The following is a 12,595-nucleotide window of genomic DNA, read 5'->3' as shown; positions in this document are numbered from 1 at the left end:
TTATTTGAATAGGGTAGATTTGGCAAAGAGGGCTGCAAAGAGAAACATTAGTCGGGGTTCTGGTGGCCCTCCCACAGAAAACTTCGGACAAAAAGGACCCTTATTTGGGCCCATTTGGATTCATTTTTGGTATTTTTAGAATTTTATTAGAAAGAAAAATTTCTAAACACTTAGGAGGGCACATTCGAAATTTCAAATCCACCCTTACATTTCTAACTGTGGTGCGCATCATGCCTATATGATTCATATGCATCGAAAAACATTCATTAGAAGAATGAAATAAACGTTTAAAAGTAACTAATACTAATTGCAGCTGCATAAACATAACTTAAACAACACTTCCGATGGTTTTCTCTAAGATGATCACCTGCGGTGTTTGTAGATGAGTATCTTTTAAGATTCACATTTTAAGACAGGTGTTTTACCGTTTGTTCGTTGTAGATTCTCCCCCTCTATGGGTTGAATTGGAATATTAGCAAAAGTGCTTGTGTATAACTTGTATCAAATAAAAGGTAATGACGAATTTGCTCACTATTTTTTTTCTCTTTCAAAAAGCATATTCAATCGAGTATGGTTTGTATTGTCGCGCTAGCGCGCATACCCGGGTACTTTAAGGCTCTGCGATATAAAAAATGATGTACAAAAACAGTACGTTTCTGGTATAGGTCACAGTTTTATGTGCAGAACTATTCAACTATTCAGGTTTTCAAATAATACGAGAATAAAAACTTTGTTGGTTTTTAAAGCCGAAGTTATCGAGGAAAAGAACAGAAATATTGTGATATGTGGATAGATAAGAGCAGCCAGCTAGCAGCACCTATCTCCCCTCTACTCATAGTCGTGTTGTCCTCATTGATTCGTGCGCACGCCAGGACTCTGCATTCATTGAGTCGATTTGTCGTCGCGTCATAACCATAGGGAATTTTCATCGCTAAGCGAAACGTTTCAATTCCGAAACCAAAATAAACAGGATTTATTCTACCGAACTGACTTAATTGCCAGTGTTTGTAACATTTTTCGTGTGGTTACCCTATTGAAACAATTGTAGCAGTTTGGATTATACGTTAATTGTCAGATGTCATTTATTTTGAAACGGAAAACGGTAAGCTTATCAGTGTGATACGGTATCATGTAATTCGATAATGATTTCATGTTTCTGCACATTAACACAAATCGATATTCTCAAATTGTTTCGAACGTTTTTAAGGTTTTCGCTGAAGAAGGATGTGAAATTTTAATTCAAAGTTTTATTTAAAAAGTTTATTTCTATTTGGAGGAGCTTCTAGAATGTAATTTTGATGAGTGTGCATCGAACTTTAAACTCGCGGTTGAATCAGGATAAGTTTTAGTCATTTTTCGTTAGTCATTTATTGTTGCCAAACATCGTAAGATATGGAGGACAAAAAAAAAACATTATTGAGACATTGAATCATAGTTAATGACGGTTATATAGTAGATGAAGTGGCACTTTAGGTAATGAATGATTATTTGAACAGTGCAGAGACGAGTACAATTTCAGTAATATACAATAATTTGTTTAGTAAATGACATGATTATATCATTACGGGAAATATGTTTGACTTAGAAAAAAGATGACATTTCTGGTATAAGTAATACGATGTAAATTCACACAATTTCGTAATTTCGACGACGCAGCTCAAGTCTGAATGGTTTCATCGAGTTCAAGTATCAATTATTAAAATGGTATATAAAATTGTGGTCACTTGAACTTAACATGATCTTCAGCTGATATGTATTGTTTCAATAGACTGGTTTTATATAATCAGATTTTATGGTTTACCTTTCTGCAAATTAACTATTTTTCGCAGTTTAATGTTTGTTATTCATACGTCAAAGTTCCACAGATTTCTTAATCCGGTTGACTTGTCCACCGGTCAGTACATTATATTATATTTGTCTGACGATTGACACCTTCATTAGTGGTGAACTATCAATGACTCTTTGACCACCAGACTGTCATAACACAACACGCATTCAGTACTGAAATGCTTGCACAGTGAAAGTACTGTCAAATGTCGTAAACTACCCTAATTATTGTGGAATTATTATGAGGCACTTTCTAGGGATATTGAGGTAAGAAAAGTTCAGATTTCCTTATGTAAGGATTCTCAAATTCTTGTTTAATTTCTGACAGTAGGTCTGAACTGTGACATTTCATTAGATATCTATTTCACTGATGATGCTAAGTCGGAACTGGACAATCTCTTCAATTTTGGGCACGGTGAATATCCTGAAGCAGGCATCAAACAGTATAATCCTATAAAACAAATTAGATTATCCATAATCTCTTAAATCAAATTAGATTATGTAAAACCGAGTTAATCCTCTGATTGCCTGTGTCTGGCTGTCTGATACTTGGTAGACACCCTGCAGTGCTTTTATCTAGTTTTGATGTTGACAGATTCACCTGCTGTTCTAGTCCATGATTTGGTCAATCTCGTACAAATGGCCTGTTATCATTCATGTTTTGTTTTTTGTAGTTTTCAATTGATTCAAATAAATGAAGGTCATGAAATTCACCCTTATCTTCAAGCAATGACCTGCAAGAATATTTTCAATCTTTGAATCAATATCGCATCCTCATGGAAATTGAGTACCCGCTACAGTTATGCCTTGTGTTGTGTTCTGGGGTTTGGGACTCCTTCTTTATGAACTGCAGGATACTTAAATGTGCCATGATAATCTAACATTTTCATGCTGTCACTTGCACTGATTTCATTTCAGTCCATTGATGATATTCAGATTTCTAGTACATATCACCATATATGAGCGTGTAATAGGAGTGCCTGTCACTGAGATTATTCTACGTTTGCAGCATTTTATTGATCAGCTTGTTTACGTTCATAGCTACCTTGGATAACATCAATTCCCTCACTTGCCATAGGTGGATGTTATACCGGCGACACTCGAATGAGAAGAGCCCCTGTCTCTGTATGGTTCTACGAATGTTATTATATTTTCAAACTCCTCGTTATCAGAAATTGCTAATTATTGGTGTGCGTGTTTTACGCAATAGGTCTTTGTGTCATGATAGAAACTCAAACAAACCGCACAAAGCTGAACCGTCGATCGAGGTTTCTATCATGATATTAAAACCCAACAAACCATGCTCTTGATTTTAGATTGATAAATGGGTGACTAATATATCGGGTAATATGAGATTCTTATCAGAAGATAAAGGTTTACATCAGTTGTTTGATAATCAATAATTAGTTGTATTGTGTCGGTTTGAGTGGAGACTTTTAAAACGAGGTTTCTAAGCGTCAAATGTCTTCGATTTGCAGCTGCTGTAATTGGTGTATATCGATCGGGGCCATTTTTATCCATCGTTGAAATCCAGTTCGTTTGCGTTTAATCTCGGAGTCGAGATGATTATATACTCCAAGATTCATCTAATATGAGAAATTGCGAATTAATTTGAATATTGAAAAGATGGTCGTCTGGATCAGATTAGATTAGGTTAACTGCTATTCTCCCTCCTGGCTCAATAGTGATTTGATGTGGAAAATTGACAGTCACCTGTATAGACAATGCTGAGACCGCTAACATGTGCCGGAATCAACGAGCAAACAATACGACCCTGCAGTTTCATCACTCCCGTAATAAATCTAGGAACCACCCCTTCTATTGTGTGGTCATGTGTAGGAACAGAAGCGCCATTATAGAAAACCTGTTGTCTTTTATTAATGCTGGTCTTCACTTTCTCTTTTCACTTCATTATCTATCTATTTAATGATAAAGTGAAGAAGAGCCTAGTGTGAAGTAGATAATGTTGACTTGTTTATTCAGGCGCTGTCCCATAAAAGTCTTGATTTAACACCTGGGGCTCCCTGAGAAGTTCATTCACCCCATTTCCTATCGAGATCATTATTTGCCAAGTTTGTCGGAGAATTCAGTGATGGATGAGAAAATGTGAGGTAATGTTGATTTCTATATTAGTCGGTGATGAAGTTGGATTAAGTCGATTCATGAGTTTTCTAACGATAGCTACATATTGATGATACCAAATATCATACGTTTACCAGAGATGTTTTTATGATGACGGTTTATGAAGTATTTTTGAGTGTTACCCGCAATAGCTGCTGATGTAAACAGGTTGTTACAACTTGCGCTCTGTGTATTACCAGGTTATAAGCACATGGGGGAAGGAAGACTTGGCAACTCTTATGAGAGAAATGATGTGGGAAATGTTTGTTGATGTTTCGCCTGAACATTTTTGAAAATCTTCAGATATTATTGCGCGTCTAGTCCTGCACTTATTAAAACGTCATTCAACACGCGTGGAAAATGAAGAAAAAAAATCATCTCTAAATTTAAATGTATCGAGGGCAGTTTGCTCTGTTTGGCGCGGCAGATGTTCGGATTGTTTGGGTCGTGATTTGCCTCGTGGCCGGATAAACTTCAAACTTTGTCGACGCTTTCGAATCGTTAGTATTAATAACCGAGCATTGACAGATGCATCGCTGTGTATAATTACATAAAATCTTCAGAAGCCGCGGAAGTGGAATTTATTTAACGGAGAGATTTCATCTCGACCATCGCGCAATCTGTTTACACGTCGTGAACTCAAATAGCGATAAATCATATAAAAATGTACCAGTTCAGTTTTAATCCTAATTTTATGCGGACGTCTCTTGATTTAGAACAACTTGCCATTCGGGGTATGAACGAATACTCGGTATATTTTTTAAGTGCAAACTCGATATTTCATTACCTGTTTTATATTGAAAGGCCAACGAGCATGTTCTACATTTTCAGACCAATTATTGCTATTAAATCAGACTTTATGAATAGCTTTGATTTCTGCAGTCCCCATGTACATACATATTATATAGAACTTGTTTCCACAAAAAATATATAAAACGTTTTTTGCTGCTTGCCGCTTGTTGACAAAATAATCAATCTAGATGACTATGTTTTGAATTTTGGAATAAATCAGTGATCAATCATTCCTCATATATAGTTGTAACTGTTTTATCACATATATTCATATACGAATACGTTATGTACATTTTTAGCACAGTTCTGTTTTATTGTGCTATGTTAATAATATCGTGCATTGTAATAGGAACAGATGGTTTTACCTGACTTGATTTTTCAAACTGGTTTTAGCAGATATATCTATGATATAGTATATAGCTGATGTGATACCCAGCTTACAAGCGAAGCCAATTAAGTTTTGTTGGATAACCATAATTACTGAGACAGCTCAGTGTAGTTTGAAGCACTTGTTCCGTAAAAGGTGAAATTCGGAAGATTTGTCTGAATTGCCTTTGAACAGAAGTGAGTTTCATTTTACTTATGTATCATTTTTGGTGAAAAATAAATTGCGAGACTAGATATCAACCTCAACTCAGAGATACGATAAATATTGAAAAGCATCATAAAACTCTTTTACGTTTATTGAAGACATGGCATGTATTTCATTTGATGTTATTTATCTGTGCACATGAAAGGAAGATGGTTTTATGGATTGAATATCAGTTCTATATCTTATCATTCTGTTCACACATACAGCGGTTAAACTCTCCTACTACAAAGAAAAAACACATCTTTCATAGAATTCTTCTTTGTTTTTGCCCTGACTCTTGTGGTGTGGTGGTTGGTGAAACAAATCTCTTAACATTCTGAACAGTAGTGGATTTTTACTCGGCGTGGCCAAAAATATCTGGATAGAGAAAGTCTTTTGAGCGGTTTAGTAATGTATGAGTCAAAAGATCAGATAATGCCAGCGTTTGAGAGCAGCTTTTGAACACGGTTTTCAAATGTTGAGAGTTGAAAGATCTTTACGTGAGAAACAAACAGCATTGTTAAAACACGTGGGAACTAGTATCTTTAAGAAGTTACAGTACTCTATCTATTGCTATATTGCTCTACTTACTAAGTAGATGTATCAATTCATTCAAATTGCATCATTTATATCAATTTAGAAATTCATATGCCTCACAGAATGTCTGTATTTCGATGTCGTGTTGCTAGACATTGTCTTAGAAAGATGGGCATTTTGGACCTGAAGTTAGACGGTGTACATGATCTATTAGTCTATATGAAACCATCGTCTTCTTATAACGAGCAATATTGATAAATCATTATGGTTAATATAGAGATACATGCCTCGTCAGTACTGGTGACGTAGTTCTGATTTCTTCCTCAATATTACGCAACTGTACTTCATCTTGTGGCTACTGTTCACCTTGTTATTGTCATGTAGATCCATTGTCTCAGTGGATGGATTTGATAAATGATCGCTATGCATGCAATTCTAGACTCCGGCATTTGAAGCCAGATATTTGAGATTCTGAATTCTGAATATGAACAGACTCACTTGGCCGAGGTCGCTCGCATAAAGAGCGAAAACTCACGTCTTTCAATTCTCGTGATTTTGAGAGTGACATATTCCGCGAAGATTTAGGGCAATATATCCACTTAAAGATTGATGCGGTTTTATACAAGAGTCATTTTGTTCCCTCTTAACGTTGACATAAAGTGATACAGAGTGTAAATATTACTTGCAAAGTGTATTTGATATGAGACATTTTGAGTCGGTGGGAAAACAGGAAAACATGTCCGTCCATGACAACCAGTATTTCGCGAGTGTCCTCCGATTGACTCGAGTTCTCCAATTCAAATTCATTTTCCTTCGCATAATTGACTTCTCCCTGTTTTATTATGACTTCGAAACAAGGAAATTAATTCTAAGACATTTTTAGAAGGCGCGAAGTGCATATGAAGTGTATTTCAAGATCTGGGCACATTTGTTCTTGTCTAATCAATGTACAGTTTTCTGTTGTTTGCTAAGAAAATATTGTATCATAATAGGATTTATAGACCCATCACCGGCGTAGTTATATAATATTATTCTTATAATACCCTGAGTTTGGAAAGAAGATCATTTTTCACAATTTGTTAGTATAGTGTCAAAGCATGGTTTAAAGCACTAGTCATTTGAGGAATCTAATTTGTGAATTGTCCAGGTAAAAAGAAAATGTGACACTTCCCAATTGTATTACATAATACTATCTATATATGGTTAATTCGTTAATCCTGATCAGTGTGTTTAACATGACAACTTATTGATCACCTGGGTGTTAACGTGAAGGGATTAGGAATTTGATATTTTCATAGGAGTGAACAGTTAGGCAAAGAATCGTTGAATTGTTGCCGTTTCTATCTCCATCACTGACAGGTGTCCACAATCGGTCAGTTAACCACGGGAGTCTTAGAACGCTTCGGAAGTTTGGCGGCTATTTTTACCTGATCTGACGAAGCCGTGCTATCCTATCAAGCTGGCTCTATAATTTTTCTAATTGTCGATAACAGCTTCCTGGGTTTTATCTCGTTAAATAGCTGAATTGATTACAGTTATCTAATTAGTAATTATGTTCACTTGTTTGAAGACGTCTAAGTAAATCGACTTCCCGCTGAGATCCAATCAATACATATCGATACTAATCAAACAATCGTCTTTTATCACGAGAACGCTAAAAACTAAATGCAGGAAAAAGCTTCCATTCGGCGCCACATGTTGTCACGCTTCCTGTTATTATGATTTAGCATAATGGTAAAATGATGAGTTCAATTGATATTATCATAATTACAGTTTATGAGGAGCACATACCAGTGCATGATAATACCAGAGACGTGTTGACTACCACATTTTTTCTACTTCTTTCAAGACCGGAGACCGATGAAAAGATGAAACAAATTGTAAAGGCGACTAATAGCGATAAACTGCTTAATGCCTTCTCTAGAGAATTGTCTTATTTACTAAACATTCGTCTCCGTTCAGGAATAGACTTTAACGCGCTTTACCCCGACTAGACATGTTATCAGTCTTGTAAGCTCGGCAAGCACCACTTTCCGAGGTACCACCGTCTCCCATCACCTTGTACAGACAGTATGTCTGGCATCATCGGTACTGATGTTGTTTCCATGGTAACGTTATTAGCGTTCGCGTGTAAGATGGTACAGAATTGCCAGTGAATTTACATTGTTATAATGTCTGTAAACCTGTATATATTTCGTATATATGATACCATCGAAATTATCTTGATTTCTCTAAATATGGTCTACAAAACGACTTCCTAATATTTACCATAATAACATAATCTTAGGCTGCGAGTTATAGACTTAGATATCTTGCAAACTTGGGACGTCTTGAAATTATCGCAGAAGCTCTGAAAAACTATATTTGGTTTTATAGAAGTGATATTTGAATAGAATAAAAAACAGCTCTTAAAAATAATGTCATATACACGATCGTTTGAATCATGATCCTATTTAACATTATTCACAGGATGTGTGACCTTTCTGATAAAATTCATTGATGAAATGAATTTTTTCATGGCCTCTTAAAGGAAGAGTCTTAACGACGTAGTTTTACTATAGCCATAGTTTCCATTGTTCGGACCAGACGTGAATAGTGCTTGATGAACGGCATGTCCAGCCGCAATATTCTTAGATCGTTCTTCATTTCCGTTGACCGGGTTTCTTGAATGGTTCGATTTTTTAATCGAATGACCAGAAGCTCTTCTATGCTCGTTCATTGACTACCGGGGGTGCGAAGGTACTTTAAAACATACATCGGATCAAAGCAGTCATTCATATAGTATCATTCCTAGAGCAACTTAATCATTGACATAGATTGAGGAAATAAGGTATTGAGGAAATAAGGTAAGAAATATATTTTAGAATTTTGTCTTAAGATTTTGATTTTTGATAATTTCTGATTATTCAGTAAATTGGAATAAATCTGAGGTGACAACAGAATATATTTGTATCCTTGGTGAACTGTTAATTTATCGGATGTTGTAAAACGCTGAATCATGTTTTCTATCTAAGAGTTTGCGTGTACCCTTGTTGTCAACTTTCTCTCGTGTCATTCTGCGACATCGTTTTTATCGATTTTCTCTCGATGGCGAATTATTCCGGTAGAAAACACGTCGACCTTGCTCATTTTGCATCGACTCTGACGCTAGTTTGCCTTACATATCTAAATCCGTCCACTTTGACTCAGTCGTCGGTTGAATGCAGAAGTAGGGTTTAATTCATTTCAGATGCAATCTTCTTACGGCATCTTTGGTAACTTTAAGAGCCGTAGCAGCATTGTCTCTGTTTATTGTTCACGGTTCATTCGACACGTGCCACTACATCACTGCACTCATCACTTAAGACAGCTTCTGTTGATATTTGGTACCTAAAAATAAAGTCCACGGTTGATACCAATCATAGCCACCGGGATCCAGTTGGAGTTTTAATGCACAAAATGGATGCAGACCCGCTTCCATCATTTACCAGAAACTGGCAATATCTCTCAACGCTTCAATTTCTTCATGTACCTTGACATTTTCATGGATAAGCCTGCGCATGATTCACAACTAAACTACTCGTATATCCTTGACTGATAATTAGGTTTTACATATTTGGCAACATCAATTACCCCAATTACTGTTCAAATACTTGTGCTATGTACTGTAGTAGACTGTATAATAGTTTATTATGATTGGCTAATTAATTTGATTATATGTGATATTTTGGTGGTATTCTATCTAGTTATTTCATACACATGGAATTAGTTTTACACACTCATCTCCGGTTATCATAACTAATATTTTCGGCCGTTGTTATGTATGGCTATGTTTCAGTGTTATGAATTATTCAACAGATAAAAACAGGTGTTCTTGGGTTTTGAATTTGAATGGAAATACGAGTGCAGAGATTTCTACGATAAAAACATTCCATTTCATCGCGCACAATAGTTGTCAATATAAGCTACATATATATATATGCTGGAGTGTGAGCCTTTTTTGTGATGTCATTTATTGTCAGGAAATGTTTGTTTATTGGGAATATAAATTGCTGGTTCGGTCAGATCCCTCGGTGAACTGGATGACCCGTCATTTTTTATCGGGGCTCGTTGATTGCGATACTGCAGAAACCGCCGGGCCCTGGGACCTAGGACAGATCCCTGGTATACTATATGCTAGTATATAACTATGGAATAATAATTGCTGGATCAGATGGTGTAGACAGCTCTATCACATCTGCTGCTTATACCATATATGTATAAGAGCGGCAGTGATCAAACTGAGGAGTGGTTCGCCGGTCATAATCCTATCAGGATACTTTCATCATCCATCCATGAATTGCGCATGTATGTAAGCATCTCTACCATCAATTTACTGCTCGATCGGTCAGAACTCGGTAGAGAGAGAGAGAGAGAGAGAGAGAGAGAGAGAAGGATGTGAGATCGCCGGCGTCGTTCTTTCATTATCTAAATGAATTTCCAGCTCATTGAGACTATAATCGCTGTATTAGGTAATGATGCGTTAATCATAGTCGACAACATTTATATATCTAAATTACGTACAGAGAAATGGGAAATATCAATGTTAAATGTGAGTTCACTTTCATCAGTCCCTGGCTGGATTTTTGTTGTTATGAATGGATTTCGAAGATGTTTCTTCACGATAAGACCTTCATCCCACACATAGAAAACAAACAAGAAAACACTAGATATTTATAGAATGTAACCTTTATTCTTAAGAATGAAGCAGTTGATTCTTTGACATTTTATTTATTCGTTGCAAATTGAACAATTTGCGCGATCAAAGCAAGTGTCTTGACATTTATGCAGAATCTCTGCTAGTAAAATATAGTATTTGAACTGAGGGAGGGAGGGAGAGAGGAGGGGGATGGGGAAGGGGGTGGGGAGCGGGAGCGGGAGAGGGTGACATTCCCTGAACAATAACTCAATAGTCATCGGTGCAAATTTGATTTTGATGTTCCGTTTAAGTTTGATAGGTTTCAGATTCTGCTTTATGACATTTTCCAATTATAGCGCCCAGGTTGAATTCATTAGAGTGTTCACTTTGGCTATTTGTATTTATGATGTAACATTAGAGAAAGTATTTAGCAAGTTGTTAACACCTCAATAAACCCGATTAACAGATTAAACACTCACGGTTCCCATGGTTAACCAGCTATTGCAATCTCATTCAGTTTTCAAGAATTCACTTGGATTTCAAATTCTTGCAATGAAAGTTCCGTGCCTTATGGCTATTATCAGAGCCTTTATTTCAGATTGATTGGAGACAAAGTTTAAACGTTTAATACCACATATTCTGGCCTAGGGTACGACAAACTCGAAAATCGAATGTCGTGGTGATTGTTTGGCAACTAGTGATGGGGAACGTTTATACTCTTACTTCATACAGTAACCAAGGGTAAAGTAACCTGAATTAAAAGCATTAGTAGTGGATGTATATGTGAGCTTTAATAAACGATTAATCAAGAGAAGGATTAGAGCGTTTTATTGGTGCCTGGTGGATTGATTACTTTTATAACCATAGCCAGCTTAATAGCTTAAGAGCATCTTGAACAGGTAACGTGTCCACAATTAACTCTATATTTATATCTATTGGTTGTAATTACTTCTATGTTATATATCTGATTATCATTTAGTGTTTTACCTCCTGAATCTCGAATGAGATTTTTTTTGAGTTTTTCAAGGTTTTGGTCATGAGAGTTATCGTTAAATTTAACTGTTAGTTCAATATGTCGATACATTAACTGTTAGATTCAAATCACATGGAACTGAATTGGTCAGTTGTTTTCAAAAGATTGCAGGGGTATTTTTTCTTGCGTGATATTGTTCAGTGTCGTTGATACGTTTATAATTGACACATATAGAATGAAATCATAAAAAAGCTATTATATACGGAGTACGATATCTGGTAGAACTGATTTCATAAAAAATTTCGAATAAATTTCAGTTTTATCATGTTTACCGCCTGTCATTATTACTTGACGTTGGGGAAACCAATAACGTTGTCACTGACACAGCCACATGTTCATTTTATCGCTGTCTTTAAAACAGCTCCTTTTCAACCGATGACGTACGGTGACAATATTCATACTCGTAAAGCTGGCCTGGTATTTCATGACTGTGTCTATATTAGGATAGCTCTTCATGTGACACATTATATGTAAAATTAATGTTTCGCGTTGAAAAAAAATATGCACTCTCGTGATTGTTCATGTTATCTGCGTACGGTACTGGTGACATTTATTTGGATTTAACTAAGGTGAACTCATGAATTTATGGAATTTCTTGTTAGATGCATCCATTTTGGAATGGACCAAGTCTTAAGACACTAGCGAAAAGTCTGTTCCAAATTTGTCCATTCCATTTTAGACCAAACGACTATATCGTGTATGTACATGTGCGGACAGAAACCAGTTCCTGGTGCGGTCCACGGTATGAATTCAATTGTAATAAAGTTGTCACCAATTTTTCATCAAGCTGATTAATATAGTTTTCAAATTTCATATAATTTCTATATTGCCTGAAAATTAATGTATAACCAATTAGTCTTAGAATAGTGCGTGTGTTGCTCAGTTTCAATTGTTTTGAAAATGTCCTAGAATTTACCATAGATTTATGTGTCCAGATGATTAACGACATTCTCTCAAGATTTGTTAAATAGATAACAGATAGGGACTTATAAATCTATCATTTAGATATAAATCTCAGGTTGAAATACTCATTGTGACATGTGGGGCCAGGGATACC

This window comes from Tubulanus polymorphus, chromosome 2 (assembly GCF_964204645.1).
Source record: "Tubulanus polymorphus chromosome 2, tnTubPoly1.2, whole genome shotgun sequence".
In the NCBI taxonomy this organism is placed as follows: domain Eukaryota; kingdom Metazoa; phylum Nemertea; class Palaeonemertea; order Tubulaniformes; family Tubulanidae; genus Tubulanus; species Tubulanus polymorphus.
The sequence above is the reverse complement of the archived record's forward strand: the minus strand, read 5'-3'. Positions refer to the sequence as shown.